The following is a 15848-nucleotide window of genomic DNA, read 5'->3' on the forward strand; positions in this document are numbered from 1 at the left end:
GAGCCTCGACATGTCTAGTCCGCCCTCTTGGGGCCTACAGCCTATCCGGACCGCTCGTTGGGCCTTCGGGATAACCGGTCCGCCCTGGGTATGTTGGCCTACAGCACAAAGTAGGACCCGCCTCAACCCAAACCCCAGTCCAACAACCATATGCACATAAACATTCGATCGTATAACAATTCACATTCAATCAAGCCTGTTTAGAAGATCACATAACATGTCATCATCCTAACCAGGATACCGACTTAACCGGTCACTAGCACAACATCATCCTATATACCAAGATACCGACCTTAACCGGGTCTCTAACATATACCACCCTAACTACCAGGATGCAAACATATCAAAGCAATAACATCACAGCGATACCCGGATCACAATCCGATAAAGGGCCGACCTTAGTGCCTTAGACCCTGTTGATATAGTGAGGATAACTCACCTCGCAACTGCCGACTGAAAGATAAGACCAAGATGCTCTGACCACTGACACGATCTCCACCACTAGCCAACACCAACACTGAACTCAAAACAAATGCCAACAATTACCAAAATGTCCCTGGAAGTCAACTGGTCAACCCTTGGTCAAACTCAAAGTCAAAGTCAACCTCCTGACTGACTCTACTTGCCGAGTCAACCCGATGACTCGCCGAGTCCCCATGCCCAGAACTTCCCCAATCCAAGACTCAACTCGCCGAGTCACCCCGAGACTCGTCGAGTCCCACAACTATGAGTCCCCTCGCACTCAACTCATCGAGTCCTCCCTTAACTCACCGATTCATGGCTCAACCAGAAGAAATTTAGGACCTCACGACCAGACTCGCCGAGTCCAAGAACAGACTCGCCGAGTCCAAGGCTATCTTCAACCTACTCGCCGAGTTGTTCTTCCAACTCGCCGAGTTCCTGTCCATCTTCAAGCAACTCGCCGAGTACACCTTTGTGACTCGCCGAGTGCCTCTAGATCTTAACCCATACAGAAGCCTTCCAAGCCATGCAGTTAATCCAAACCATAGATCTACCCTTCTACAACCCATCCATCTCGTAAAGTGGCAAACTTTACGTGAATCCAAGGAGATCTAGGCATTTTACACTCTAGGGCTAGGGTTTGGGACAAAATGGCTTCACCAAACACTCAAGAACAGGGACTTTAATGCACTCTAGACCTCCTCCATTCCAGATCTGAGGTAGCAACCTCAGATCTAACCTCCAAACTCAAAATACCACAAGCTAATCTTTCAAAATACTCCAAAAAGATGAATCTAGATGAATAACAGCCCAAACAACGAAATACTACCTCAACACGAAGCTCCAACAGAAGAGAAATCCGAATTTTAGCAAAGCCCCTTGCTCCAAGCCTCTTAACTCTCCAAGATCTCCTCCAAAATCTCTTCTCCAAGGTTCAAACGCTCTCAAATCCCTCACAAACGCGCCTTAGGGTTTTTTAGACTTCAAGAGAGGGTAAAGAGGCTGGGGAGAGGGTATAATGTCCTTTATATAGGGCTCATCCTTCGAAATTAAGGTTTTTCTCCACTCAGCACCTATTCGCCGAGTCCAGCCTCCAACTCGTCGAGTTGGCCACTTAACACGCGACTAGAGTCGCGACCCTACTCGCCGAGTCCACCCATGGACTCGCCGAGTTGCTCTTCCACATTTACACTTTGAACCCCGAACTTGCACTCCTGAACTCGGGATGTTACAAAACTAACCCAATATATTGGGACTTTTCTATAAACAAAAAATATTATGACTTTTCTGTAAACAAAAATATTAGGACTTTTACAAACAAAACCCTTATTATTATTATTATTATTATTATTATTATTATTATTATTAAAAATATAAATAAAAATATTATTTTTGAACTTATTATTATTATTATTGTTACTAATACAAATAAATGCATTTAAATGAAAAAATAATATTAATGACATTGTTTAAAGGTAGAGGTGGAGGAGATGGTGATGCTTTTAGCATTGAAACCGTGAATTTCTGCTTGTATATTTTTACTTTGTATATGGCCATTTCACATTTGTTATTATTGTTTTCAATTCAGAATATTAATACTTAAGAATTTAAAAGAAGTTGCATGTTTGTAAAATTGTTTATAAATAGTTTAAGGTAGATAGGTTTCTCATTTTGTATATAAAATTGTTGAAGGTAGAAGAAATACTTTCCAAATCCAACAAATTCACTACAAACATCTACATAGGTAGCCCATATCAACATTCAAAAGTAATAAATTATAATATCTTGTTTAATAAAAAGTAATAGGACATGTTTTTTTATTAATACTTTTGAATTTTGATTAATACTTTTGAATTATTCCCATTATTTTTATTAAACAAGATATTGTAATTAATACTTTTGAATTTTGATATGGGTTACCTATGTAGATGTTTGTAGTGGATTTGTTGGATTTGGAAATAAATTCTTCTACCTTAAACAATTTTATATACAAAGTGAGAAACTCATCTACCTTAAACTATTTATAAACAATTTACGAATATGCAACTTCTTTTACATTCTTAAGTATTAATATTCTCAATTGAAAACAATATTAACAAATGTGAAATGGTCATATACAAAGTAAAAATATACAAGCAGACATTCACAATTTCAATGCTAAAAGCATCACCATCTCCTCCACATCTACTTTTAAACAATGTCATTAATATTATTTTTTTCATTTAAATGCATTTATATGTATTAGTAACAATATTAATAACAACAAGTTCAAAAAATAATACTTTTATTTATATTTTTAATAATAATAATAATAATAATATTATTATTATTATTATTATTATTATTATTATTATTATTATTATTATTATTATTATTATTATTATTTTGTTTGTAGAAAAATCATAATATTTTTGTTTACAGAAAAGTCATAATATTTTTTGTTTACAGAAAAGTCCCAATATTTTGGGTTAGTTTACGAAATAGTCCAAAATTAATTTGGTACCGGTTTCAACCGGTCAAAAAGGGTCAAACTGCAAATTTTTCCCGGTTTTCAAGCCTTTTTTGTTCAAAAAAAAATATTGGGACTAAAGTGTAACTTTTCTGTAAATATTGGGACTTTTCTGAAGATTTCCCTTTTTTTTCAAAAAAAAAAAAAACTTACTAATTTATCATTATTTATATGAAGTTTTACAACTTTTATTTGATTTTAACCTTTTAGGCATACAAATATAGTTATAAAATTAAAAAAATATGAGAACTAATTTTATACATAGATATAAAAATAAAATGAAATAAAAATATTATATTATCACTAAATTTTTAACACTATTTTGACAAATATTTTCTAATGATATATTTATCTATAAATAACATGTTATCTTAATTATATATATTTAAGGAAAATTGAGTAATGTATCTCATATAAAAAAGTAATTTATTAATAATAACAAACTTTTGTATTTATTTTTTGAAAAATGACAATTTAGTCTAGAACAATTCATTCATGAGTTACCTTTGGGGCACTGGAGTGCACTCCAGAGTTGTATTACGGAGATTATTTTTGTTTTATTTATTTTTTGTCTTTAAATAGAAAATTTTGTATATAGAGAAGTTGTATTTAATTTGTAACATCCCGACTCTCAAGTATAATATTTATTTATTTATCTATGATATGATTGAGAAACTTGAAGAGTTGGATGTCCCAACTCGTCGAGTAGAGACGGGTTGGCCACGTGAGTTTTATGACCAACTCGACGAGTCGGAGGGACTAACTCGGCGAGTTGGCGCTGTGAGAGGAAACCCTAAATCTTCGAGGTTTGGTCCTATTTAAAGGACCTTAAGCCCTTATTTCCGCCTCACCAGCCACCTTACTCCCCTATGTGAAACCCTAATCGTCAATATTGATCTAAGAGAGAAAGAGAGCTAATCTTTGGACATTTTAGTACACTTTTGGAAGAGAAGAGAAGAGTATCAAGGCAAGGATCGAGAAGAGACTATTGGATCTGGTGTTATTTCATGTAGAGCTTCTGTTGAAGGTAAAAAGTCTCCACCTTGCTCATTAGTTTGATTAGATCTCATTTTATGGAGACCATGGAGGGGTAGAATAGTCTTTTACCCATTCCAAGAGATTAGAGAGAGAAAATAACTTGGTTTATTTGGAGTTGTGATTTAAGTGTTAATTACAGATAATTATCGTATGTGTTAGGCGGAGGCTAGATCAGTGATTCGTGTACGAGGTCTATTTGCTTAATTACTAGGTGAGTCTTCTCACTATACTTACCTTGAGTGGTAATTTTGTGTGATCGGAGGCTCTTGTGTGCTTATATTGAGTATTGTGATATCCTTCATTATATATTTTTGATTTATGTTGTGTATTATGTTGAGCTTTAGTGAGTTGGGACGGGAGGGTCCACCCGAGTTTTGGGACCGGAGGGTTCCACAAAGACACATCGACCAAAGGGTCTTACTTGAGATATAGTCATGAGAGGCTAATGAGATATGTGTGGTATTTTGGGGAACTCACTAAGCTTCGTGTTTATTGTGTTATGTGTTTCAGGTACTTCTCAGGATCACGGAAAGGCGCCAACTTGATTGTACACAGGAATAAAGTTTTATGCTTTGAGGATCCTGGATAATATCAAACACCTTTATAAATTTGTGTTGTTGACAGTTTGGCAATGGTGGTTTTTGGAATGTGATATTTAGAATTTTGTGGTTTTGAAAATGAAAAATTTGTTGAAAATTTACGGTGTTACAAGTTGGTATTAGAGCCTTGGTTTGAGGGATTCAGATGTACATTCGGGTGCGTCTGAACTCAAACTGAGGATTTGATAAAAAAATTCAAAAGAAATGATTTTTCCAAAATGAGAAAGAGTTTTAAGAGAAAAATGAGGTGGAGGAGTGTGTACAATCAGCCAGAGCCCGAACGGTGATTTCTCAAAATACCCTTACTTATTTGTGTTATGTGTCATAACTGGCATTTTAGCTAGGAAATTCTATTCCTGTGTAACCATTCAACTATTGTAAATCATATACTCTAAGTAAATCTCACACAATGCTCATTTAGATTCATCAATTATGTCAAACAAAGAGACTAAAAACCCTAAGAATCTCGGTTTGAGTCCATATTGTACTAGAATTTCCTTATTGGGCCTAATGGACCAATAAGCACCCAATTCAACTTTATTGGAATTAGAAGCCCTAATTGGATCCTAATTGGACCTAATTCATAAATCTAAAACATTTTTGGACCATTTGGGTCTCGAATGATTCATTCTAACCCTAATAGGCCTTATGTGCCATAACTAATCCAATTAACCTTAGTGAGCCATAAGCCCATCCTTTTATTCTATTTGGGCCGTGAATGCTTCCAAGGGCCCAATGGGCCGAAATTTTTTATGTTTAGGATCGAAAGATCCTAACTAAAGTTAATGGGCCCAAACTACTCCACCCTTTCTTCTTGGCCCAAAATCTCGGCCCATGTATAAAAAAAGTGAAATGGGGGGGGGGGGACTTTGGAGGTGACACCTCCATTTTGTTCAACAAGTATCCATGCAAGGACCCCCATACATCCATGCTAGTCACCTCACCACTCTCTCTCCCCTCTCCTCTTCTATTCTCGGTCGAGAGCCACAACACACACGTACACTACACCAAATTTTCTCTATTACCATCAAGAATCATTCACCTTCTTCCTCCAAAAATCTCAAAACTTTGCTTGGGTTTCAAGAGGATTTTCACAAGATAATCATCGTTTCTTGGTAAGTGTTTACACATCCAAGTTTTATAACTTCATTCTCATGTTAGATCACTCCTTTAAGCAAAGTTCTTGGTGATCATACTCCTAGAAATCTTCTTCAGTTCGAGATCCATTCAAGGGAGTTTGCTAGGGCCAAAAATCACTTCATCTCTTTCCATTCTTCTTCAAAAACCAAAACATCAAGCAAAGGTGAGTTATATGCATGTTTTGTGTGAATTCTTAGTTCATTTGGTATTAATGTGTTACATCTTAGCAAATCTTGAAATGTTAAATATTATATAGCAAATATTTATGAACTATGACATTATATACATCACATTACCAAGCCAAAAGTGATTACATGTTTAAGATACAAAAGATTTCAACAAAAACCTTGTTAAAGGTCAAAATTGTCAAGAAAACAAAAGATAAGGGCAAAACGTGACATTTATGTTTTTGGGCCAAACAGGTCCTAAATGTATAAAAATGTATTTTTATGCTAAACATACTTTAAAAAGGGCCAAAAATGCAAATTTAAGCTTTATGGGCCAAAACTTTTGGGCCTCACGGTTTTGGGCCCAATTTGCGAAAAACAATGAAGTTTTGGGGTTAAAAATGTTATTTGGTCAAAGATTTAGTCATAAATGTAAATAAACCAAATTTAGGGGTGAAAATAACATTTATTTTCAAATTGGACCAAAAATGTAAAATTTTCCAAATTTGGGCCGAAAGTGTAAATTTTTACAAATAAGGGGCTGAAAATGCACTTTTCTTCAAAACAGGGTTCTAAATGTGAAAATATAACTTTTGGGCTAAAACAGTAAATTTTTAGACATTTGGGACAAAAATTGCAAATTTTTATAAATTATGGACTATAGTGTCATTTTTACAAAACTTTGGGTCTTAATTAAAAATTGGAGGATTATTAGCCAACAAAAGCCATTTTTATAAAAAGAAAACTTCTTATTATCAATCTAGTAAACCTTGAGCTAAAACAAACATCGGAACAAAACGAATGAACGGAATACGCAGATAACTATTTATTAGGCTTAATATTCATGTTACTTGGTCATTGGGCCCTAAGGGCCCAATTAAGTGTATATTGAGCCCAATGTGTTCCATGACGTGTTTATTGGGTCTTGCGACCCACTTACATGTTAATTTGGGCCTAAGTTATGGACTACATGTTTATTGGGCTTTTGAGGCCCATATATATGTCTATTGGCCCAAATTACCCTCTTACATGTTATTGGGCCTTTGTGGTCTAATTACATGCTAATTGGGCTTGGAATGGAATTCATATGCTAGTGGATCATAACTATACTGTTGCACAATCATTAAACTTCGTATACTTATATATGTACCGTTTGAATACAAAAACATACCACATATTCGTAAACATTAAACATAGTACAAAAAGGAGTTGAGAATCTAGTGAGACATGTCGGTTGACACCTTTGAATGTACAATTGTAGCTTGTAGTTATAATCAGAGTTTCCTGGTAGGAAAGCGGGAGTTTGTGTATAGATCAATACGGGGTGACCCCCCACGCCTTGGCTGTTCGCTACAACTAGACTAGGTCAGTCTAGGGCGACAAAATCCTTAGCAAGACCGGCATGTGGAAAAATACCAAGACGGGCGACCTAGTCATTATCATGCATGGTTATAATGGCTCATATAGGGATTCAATACCAAATGTTTAACCTTTTAAAGATAAACTCTTTGATTGTGTCAATGCAAAATGACTTATTTAACGATACAAGAATCTAGACGTTGTTATAAAACAAAAAATATCGGATTTTATGGGGAAATTATTTATATACACTTATCATTTGTTCAAAATACAATGAATCTAACACTCATATAAGTTATAACTATGAAATTCACACATGCATTTATACTTGATTTTCACATCATTTTCAGACATTTTACAGAAAATATTGGATTTTCTGGGTTTTTATGAAAGATACAAAAACTTTTACTCAAACATACTTATGAACTCACCAACTTTATATATGTTGACCGTTTTCAAAATAACTTGTATTCTCAAGTAATCGTTAAGCAGGAAGAATTGCAAGTGTGTATGGTTTCATTTTATGTAACAACACTTATCGTACTTTTAACAATGTGAACTTATGTATTTAAACAATGTACTTGATGTGAGCAATGCTAGTTGTATTATGTAATGTTGGTGATGATCGTGTTATGATTCATGTATATTCATTGTGATGATTATTCAATTGTTAGTCACACGAGCCCTCGGACGTTTCCGCCGTCTAGTTCGGGGGTGTGACAGGTTGGTATCAGAGCAATGTTTATAGTGAACTAGCATATCTAACCATACGTGATATGCAACTATAAACACAATGGGACTAAATAACTCTAAACACTTATGTGCGCATAGTAGGATAAAAAAAATCTAACAACATCTAATAAAAGCTTCTGGAGGAAATTGAACACTATGATTAAACCTGAGCAGTTATGTAGTCATATTAGGGATAAATATAGCTTGATCAACTATATTTATTCAGAATATGACCAACATGTGTTCGGGAGTAATCATAGCGGGAAATGAATCCAAAAGCCTACCCCACTCTCCAATAACCCTAGGAAACCCAAAACGCAAATAACTAAAAATATACTATAGGAATAATCAAAACATGACTTGTTCCCGCGCCCCCATGCAGTCACCATGGATGATGATCAGTAAGGGGTACACTTGTACCAAGCGCTAGTGGCTCAAGGAGTGCTTGAGGAGGATCCTGAAAGGGAACAAGGGGGAGCCCATGATGTTGGACCCGACGAGTACAACGATACCGACTATGAGTTTGAGGGGACTGACGAATACATGGAGGAAGATAAGGACGTGAATGAGGCCCCTGTTGAACAAACTATCGATGAGGCACACCAGGACCACCCTGCTCCACCAGCGGATCCCGTTGGTGAGGATCCTTCTCTGGAAGCAGAGGTCGCCACACTTCGGCAACAAATGTTTGCTATGGAGGCACGAGCTGTACAAGCTGAGCAGGAAAAGGATGAGGTCATCGGAGAAATGACCGAGATGGCTCAGTTGTTGGCACAATATTTTGGGATATGATTTCGCTACCATCTGTAGACACTTCTCCGTATGATCAGGATTAGCATTGTATCTTATTAGTATTAGGATTCTCTTAGGCGTACTATGCTATGTACTAACGACTCTATGTTTAAGTGATTACACTACTTATAGGGTCGTCATGCTGCCGAATTTTTATATTTTTATGTACTGTATGCCTTCTGGAAAATTTTCATGTATCAAAACTATTAGTATTAATGAAAATGCCTTATGTTTTATCATGACATTGTTATCTGCTATGTGTTTTACTTCCTTATTTTATGTCAATGTGTGAAATTACTTAAGTACATGCTATACCCCTAGTCTATAGGATCACAAACTCACAAAACCATAGGCACTCAACATCTTTCTGTTCCATGATAGAAAGATGCCTCAAAGACCCAACCGTGGAAACAACGCAACACCAACCCCGCCGGAAATAAACTTGGTTGCAATCCAGGCAACAATGTCCTTTTACTATCCTTTTTATTTAACTCTTTGGTAATGATCGATTTGAATTCCTAGGGAAAATAGAATGATCATTACAAATCGACACTCCTCTTAATCATTAACATTTTTCTCAATTATCAAGATCAATCAATATTCCTAGTATTATTCAAAATATTAATCATCTCATTCACAACTGGTAGTAGTTCACGTATTATCATTCAAAATCAGCTATTTCTTTTAGCATTTTCTCAGTTATTGTATGGTACTCGACTTACAACTCATTTCTAAGCTACGATTGTATTACTAATTATTAAAGATGTAAACTAGAACTTATTAAGTCTATCACATAATGAATATCGATTAAACACTCCACATATTGATCCATGGCAAATCACATATTAACTGTTATCACTCATTTATCAATAGTTCTACTAGTTCTCATAATACTCAAATTAATCTTGTTATCCCCTACGGTACTTACAAAGTAGTTAATTCGCTCAAATATCTATAAATCACTCGGGTTAATCACTCGGATTATTATGATTAATGATTTATTTTTCAATTTAATTTCTTATATAACTAGGTCAATCTCTCAGATGATTAATTCAAATTACTTATTCTGATCAATCACTTTGATTGATATCAATTATTCTGATTAAATACAGTTGCTCTGATCAATATCAATAGTTCATATCCATCTCTTTGATCACTATAAATCACTAGATTGAATCACTTAAATTACTCTGATTAATCAACCACTCACTCAATCAACCTGATCAATATTAATCGTTCTGTTCAATATCACTTAGGTTGTGTTTGTTTTTTTGAAAATCCTCTTCTAACCTCTTAGTGTTGTGCTGCGCAACACACGCGCAACACTTTTAAGTTCGCAGCAGTTTGATTTTTAAAAGGCTTCGGGCTCAAAAACCTCTTCCCGTCCTCTTCCCCAAGTAGCATTGGGCTTGGCTCTTCTCACCACTTCTAAACCTAATAACAAAAAAAAATCACGGACAAAAGAATATAGCCGCAGCCTTCTCTTTCTTCGTTCCCCCTTCGTGCTTCGTTCTCGTTGACCCTATTGAAGACCAGAAGACACCGCTGTCGTTCACTGCTGCTGCTGCTCACCGGTTGCTGGTTACTTGCCCAAATCCACCGTCTTCGCTGCCATCATCTTCAACATCAACATCAACATGTTAGTTTTTTTTTCTTGAATTCCTTTCGGTATGTGGATTCTGCGATTCAATATACATTCTTGCATCTAATCTTCCCATTCTTAGATGCCTTAGTAGCTTTAAACTTTGAATAACTTTTTTACACAGTAGAGGGGTTAATTGGATTACCTATTTATTAAGGTGCCTGGTCGTAAATTCCCTGGCCTGTAATAGGACATCTTCTCCATCTGCACCCATGTATGAAGCTTCATATAAACTCACCATTGCCTCTATATCTTCAGTCAATGACTCTTTAAATTTACCATTTGCAATTCTCTGTGAAATAAGATTGTTTAGAGAAGTTTGTGTTTTGTCATTCTGATTTCTTATTTGAGTACGTAAAGATAATCTCATGATTTTTCTGATTTCTTATTCACTTGGAATTTATTCATTTTTCTGAAGCTTGAAACTGTGAAATAAAGATTGAAGAAAAAGATGATAATTTCATGATTTTAAATCTCCAATGGTTTCATAAGGGTCATAATTGACTGTTTTTCAGCAGATCCACCATGATCTATGAGAGAAGTTTGTGATTTTGTTATAATTCTAGCAGTTAGAGATATTAGAGCCATAAATTGAGTTAAAATTCAACTTTATTGCTTTTTTATAATTCTAGGAGTTTGTGTTTTGTTCTTTAAACATATTTTCTGTAATGACCATAAAATTTCAACCAATTTAAACTTTTTCAAAAATGACCCATTTTCATAAAATTATTACAAAAAGGTTTTCAATACAATATTTCAGAGTCTTCCCAGAATCACATCACAAAACAATAATCATGAGGAGCGGTACGATCATGCCTTTGCCTTGCCACGGTCTCCTGAAGACCCTGAAAAAACATTAAACCACAACTGTAAGCCCGAAAGCTTAGTGAGATACCCCCAAAATATCAACCACATATACCATACACGCCTAACATGCCATATCATAACAAAACACAGAACAGCCATGCACTTAGGGTCTACTGTGTGACTGGTCTGCCGCACCGGCCAACAGTCCACCTGGTCCACCCTCCGAGTCTAGCTACATACATCGAGTCTACAGAGTGATTGGTCCGCCCACACCTGGCCTTCAATCCACTTTGTCCACTCTCTGAGTCTATAGTATGACTGGTCCGCCCGCACTGGGCCTTCAGTCGGCCTGGTCCACTCTCCGAGCCTTGGCACGCTTGGTCCGCCCTCTTTGGGGCCTACAGCCTATCCGGACCGCTCGCTGGGCCTCCGGGATAACCGGTCCGCCCTGGGTATGTTGGCCTACAACACAAAGTAGGTCCCGCCTCAACCCAACCCCAGTCCCACAACTATGTGCACATAAACATTCAATCATATAACATATCGCATCTAATCAAACCGATCTAACAGATAACATAGCATAACATCATCCTAACCAGGATACCGACCTATACGGTCACTAGCATAGCATCATCCTATTTACCAGGATTCCGACCTTAACCAGGTCTCTAACATATATAGCATCCTAACTACCAGGATGCAACATAGCAAAGCAATAACATAACAGCGTTACCCGGATCACAATCCGAAAAGGGGCCGGCCTTGGTGCCGTAGACCCTGTTGATATAGTGAGGATAACTCACCTCGCAACTGTCAACTGAACAGATAAACCCAAGCTGCTCCACCCACTGATACGATCTCCACCACTAGCCAACCACCAAAACACTAAACTCAAAACAAATGCCAACAATTACCAAAATACTCCTGGAAATCAACTAGTCAACCCTTGGTCAAAGTCAAAATCAAAGTCAACCCCTGACTGACTCTACTCGCCGAGTCAACCCGATGACTCGCCGAGTCCCCATGCACAGAACTTCCCCACTCCACGACTCAACTCGCTGAGTCACCCCGAGACTCGCCGAGTCCAGCAACTCTGAGTCCTTTCACACTCGACTCACCGAGTCATCCCTTGACTCACCGATTCACAGCTCAACCAGCAGAAGTTTGAACCTCACGACCAGACTCGCCGAGTCCAAGGCTATCTTCAACCTACTCGCCGAGTTGTTCTTCCAACTCGCAGAGTTCCAGTCCATCTTCAAGCAACTCGCCGAGTACACCTTTGTGACTCGCCGAGTGCCTCTAAATCTCATCTCATATAGAAGCCTTCCAGGCCATGCAATTGATCCAAAACGTGGATCTACCCTTCTACAACCCATCCATCACATAAAGTGGCAAACTTTACGTGAATCCAAAGAGATCTAGGCATTTTACACTCTAGGGCTAGGGTTTGGGACAAGATTACTTCACCAAACACTCAAGAACAGATACTTTAATGCACTCTAGACCTTCTCCATTCCAGATCTGAGGTAGCAACCTCAGATCTAACCTTCAATCTCGAAATACCACAAGCTAAACTTTCCACACACTCCAAAATGATGAATCTAGAAGAATAACAGCCCAACAAACGAAGTAATATCTCAAAAGGAAGCCCCAACAGAAGAGAAATCCGAATCTTAGCAAATCCCCTTGCTTCAAGCCTCCTAACCCTCCAAGATCTCTTCCAAAATCTCTTCTCCAAGGTTCAAATGCACTCAAACCCCTCACAATTGCGTCTTAGGGTTTTTTTGGACTTCAAGGGAGGGTAAAGAGGCTGGGGAGAGGGTATAATGTCCTTTATATAGGGCTCATTCTCCGAAATTAGGGTTTTTTCCACCCAGCACCTACTCGCCAAGTCCATCCACCGACTCGTCGAGTTGGCCACTTAACACACGACTAGAGTCGCGACCCTACTCGCCGAGTCCACTCGTGGACTCGCCGAGTTTCCCTTTCCCATTACAATTTTAGCCCTTCAACTCTACTCTTGATATTCCGGGATGTTACAATTCTCCCCCACTTAAATTAGGCTTCGTCCTCGAAGCCTGCGGCAACACGACTCCAGAACTACTCTCGCAATGCATCACCTGGCATTAACCAGAACAGGTTCGTCAACGCACAACCACCGAACCCCAAACCCAATTTTCCTTCCCGCGGTATTCTGACCACCGCTTCAAGCTGGCCTCACCCTCTGACAACCACACTTCCAACTTATTAACTGAGTATCATTCCATGATACCCCACCCGTTCCAAATCACAACAATCACTCGACTCAACGAGTTAGAAATAACCATGAACCATCGGAATTCCCGGTCTGAGCCCAACTTTATCCATTCCATGCTAACAGGATGACACATCCTTCAACCTCAGAGCAACTCCCATGAGTTTCTCCACCGCAGTCTCATACCCATGCTGAAATGGCTCTAACATCTTCGGGTTGGGAAAACCCGATATACTGACAACACCTCCAAACATCCCCAGGATGAATTTCCACCACATACATAAATCCTTGATCGAATCAAACTGGAAATCCAGGATGCCATTTCTGCATTCCTTCTGAGCCTTTTGGTTCTACACCCGCGGAAATTTCTTCCGTGACCTTAACAAACATCCAACCCATGTGCGATTCCATACCACAGCCGCAAACACACTGCTCATTAACCATGATTGAAACACCCCAATCATAACTCTGCACTACTTCTTCCACTTCCGTGAACTTACACTCCCTATCGGAGCTACATTTCTTTCCCTTTCCTTACCAAGGAAATCCACCTGGCCACCTTGTCACTATGACAAGTGCCACGGTGCTCACACAATACTACACCATTCTCTTATGGCATAACTGCTATCCCATGTACCACACATACTCTGGATCCACTCGCAAGGACTCTCAAGTCCATGCTCTACTTTCCACTCATGCACCACGATCAATACCCGGGGCCAGACCTTCTGACGCTAACACGTCGCGACATACTCAATCCATATCCTCATACCGATCTCTCAACACAAGCAGAGTCTTCAGCATGACTGGATCAACTTTCTAGGCCTTCAGCCCATCTGGACCACTCTCGGAACCTTCAGCAGGTCTGGACCGCCCTCCAGGGCCTTCATCCTGTCTGCACCGTTCCCCGAGCCTTCGGCCTGACTGGTACGCCCACCGACCTTCAGTCTATCCGGACCGCTCAACCAGCATCCAACATCCCGAATTATCCCTCTAGGAAACTCTCCCATGCATATTGTTCTAGCCCTCTAGGGGTTCCGAACTCTATCCCCCCCCCCCCCCTACATACTCAATCCCGGCCTGATCCCAGGCCTTCCACAAACAATCACCCTTGGTCTGTATCCCGCCCCGTATACCTGTCACTTACTCGTACCAGCCTACACTCTTGGCTGACATAATCACTGCTGGATCCCAAGCAGCTAAACAACCTCTCATGACCATCGATCTTCCGGAGAATTTCCAATTCTCCCCCACTTAGAGCACTGACTATTAACCACCGGTCTCCATCACCGACCTCCCTTATCAACCCTACACAACACAATCCCTTACACGCGATCTGGTTCCCACTAGAACGAGCAACCTTCACAAAATCACATATCAACACAAATCATCTCGGCTCGAAAGAAGCCCGACCTTCAGCAACCACTCCTCAGACTGCAGATGATACCCGACATTCGGACTAAAAGCCAAATTCCCACTGATAACCCTCATAAATGATAATCAATGAAATTCCCAACACCAACCCTTAACCATACCATAACCCTCAAGGAACAAGGAATATAATACCAGAAATCACACAGCAAGACTAGCAGATATACAATACTCCACAATAATCATAAGATAACAAGACATCAAGAAAGAAACATACCCTTAACTGCATCCGGTACTGCCCTGACCTCCTCTGATGTAAGCTGAAAAGCACGACCCTGAGCCCTTGGGGGCTCCGCTCCACCCTGACCTCCGCCCATGATCCTCAATATGGCCGGTGCTGGAGCCTGCACCGGTCCTGCAGCAAGCTGTGGACAGTTGACCCTCAAGTTTCCAACCTGATGACAATGATAACAAATCCTCAAATCCCGACCCGAGGCTGCCTGCCGACAATCCCTCGCATACTGCCCCTCCTTTTTGCACTTGCGGCATGCACCACCGGACCTACAAACCCTGGTGTGACCCTTCCCACACTTCCCACAAGTGTGGTTGCTCTGATCTCCTAATCTAGAATCAATGGTCTTGGACCGTTTCGGCGCCGGCTGCGACTGCACCGGAGCCTGCCTCAGTTCTCATAACTGCAACTCAATCTCCAACTCACGCCGCCTGGCGGCCTCCTGCAACTCCAACAAGGTCTCGCACCTCTTTAGACACAAACTGCCTGATATCCCTCTTGAGCATACTCAGATATCGGGTCATCTAAGCCTGCTCTGAAGCAAACTTGGGGCAAAACATCGTCCTCTCAGTGAACATCCTGGTGATCTCCGTCACCGACTCCGAATCCTGCTTCAGCTCCAGGAACTCTTGAGCCAACCTCTCTCTCTCAACCCGCGGCACATAACGAGTGCTGAACATCTCC

This window comes from Lactuca serriola, chromosome 4 (assembly GCF_051521515.1).
Source record: "Lactuca serriola cultivar US96UC23 chromosome 4, Lser_US96UC23_V15, whole genome shotgun sequence".
In the NCBI taxonomy this organism is placed as follows: Eukaryota; Viridiplantae; Streptophyta; class Magnoliopsida; order Asterales; family Asteraceae; genus Lactuca; species Lactuca serriola.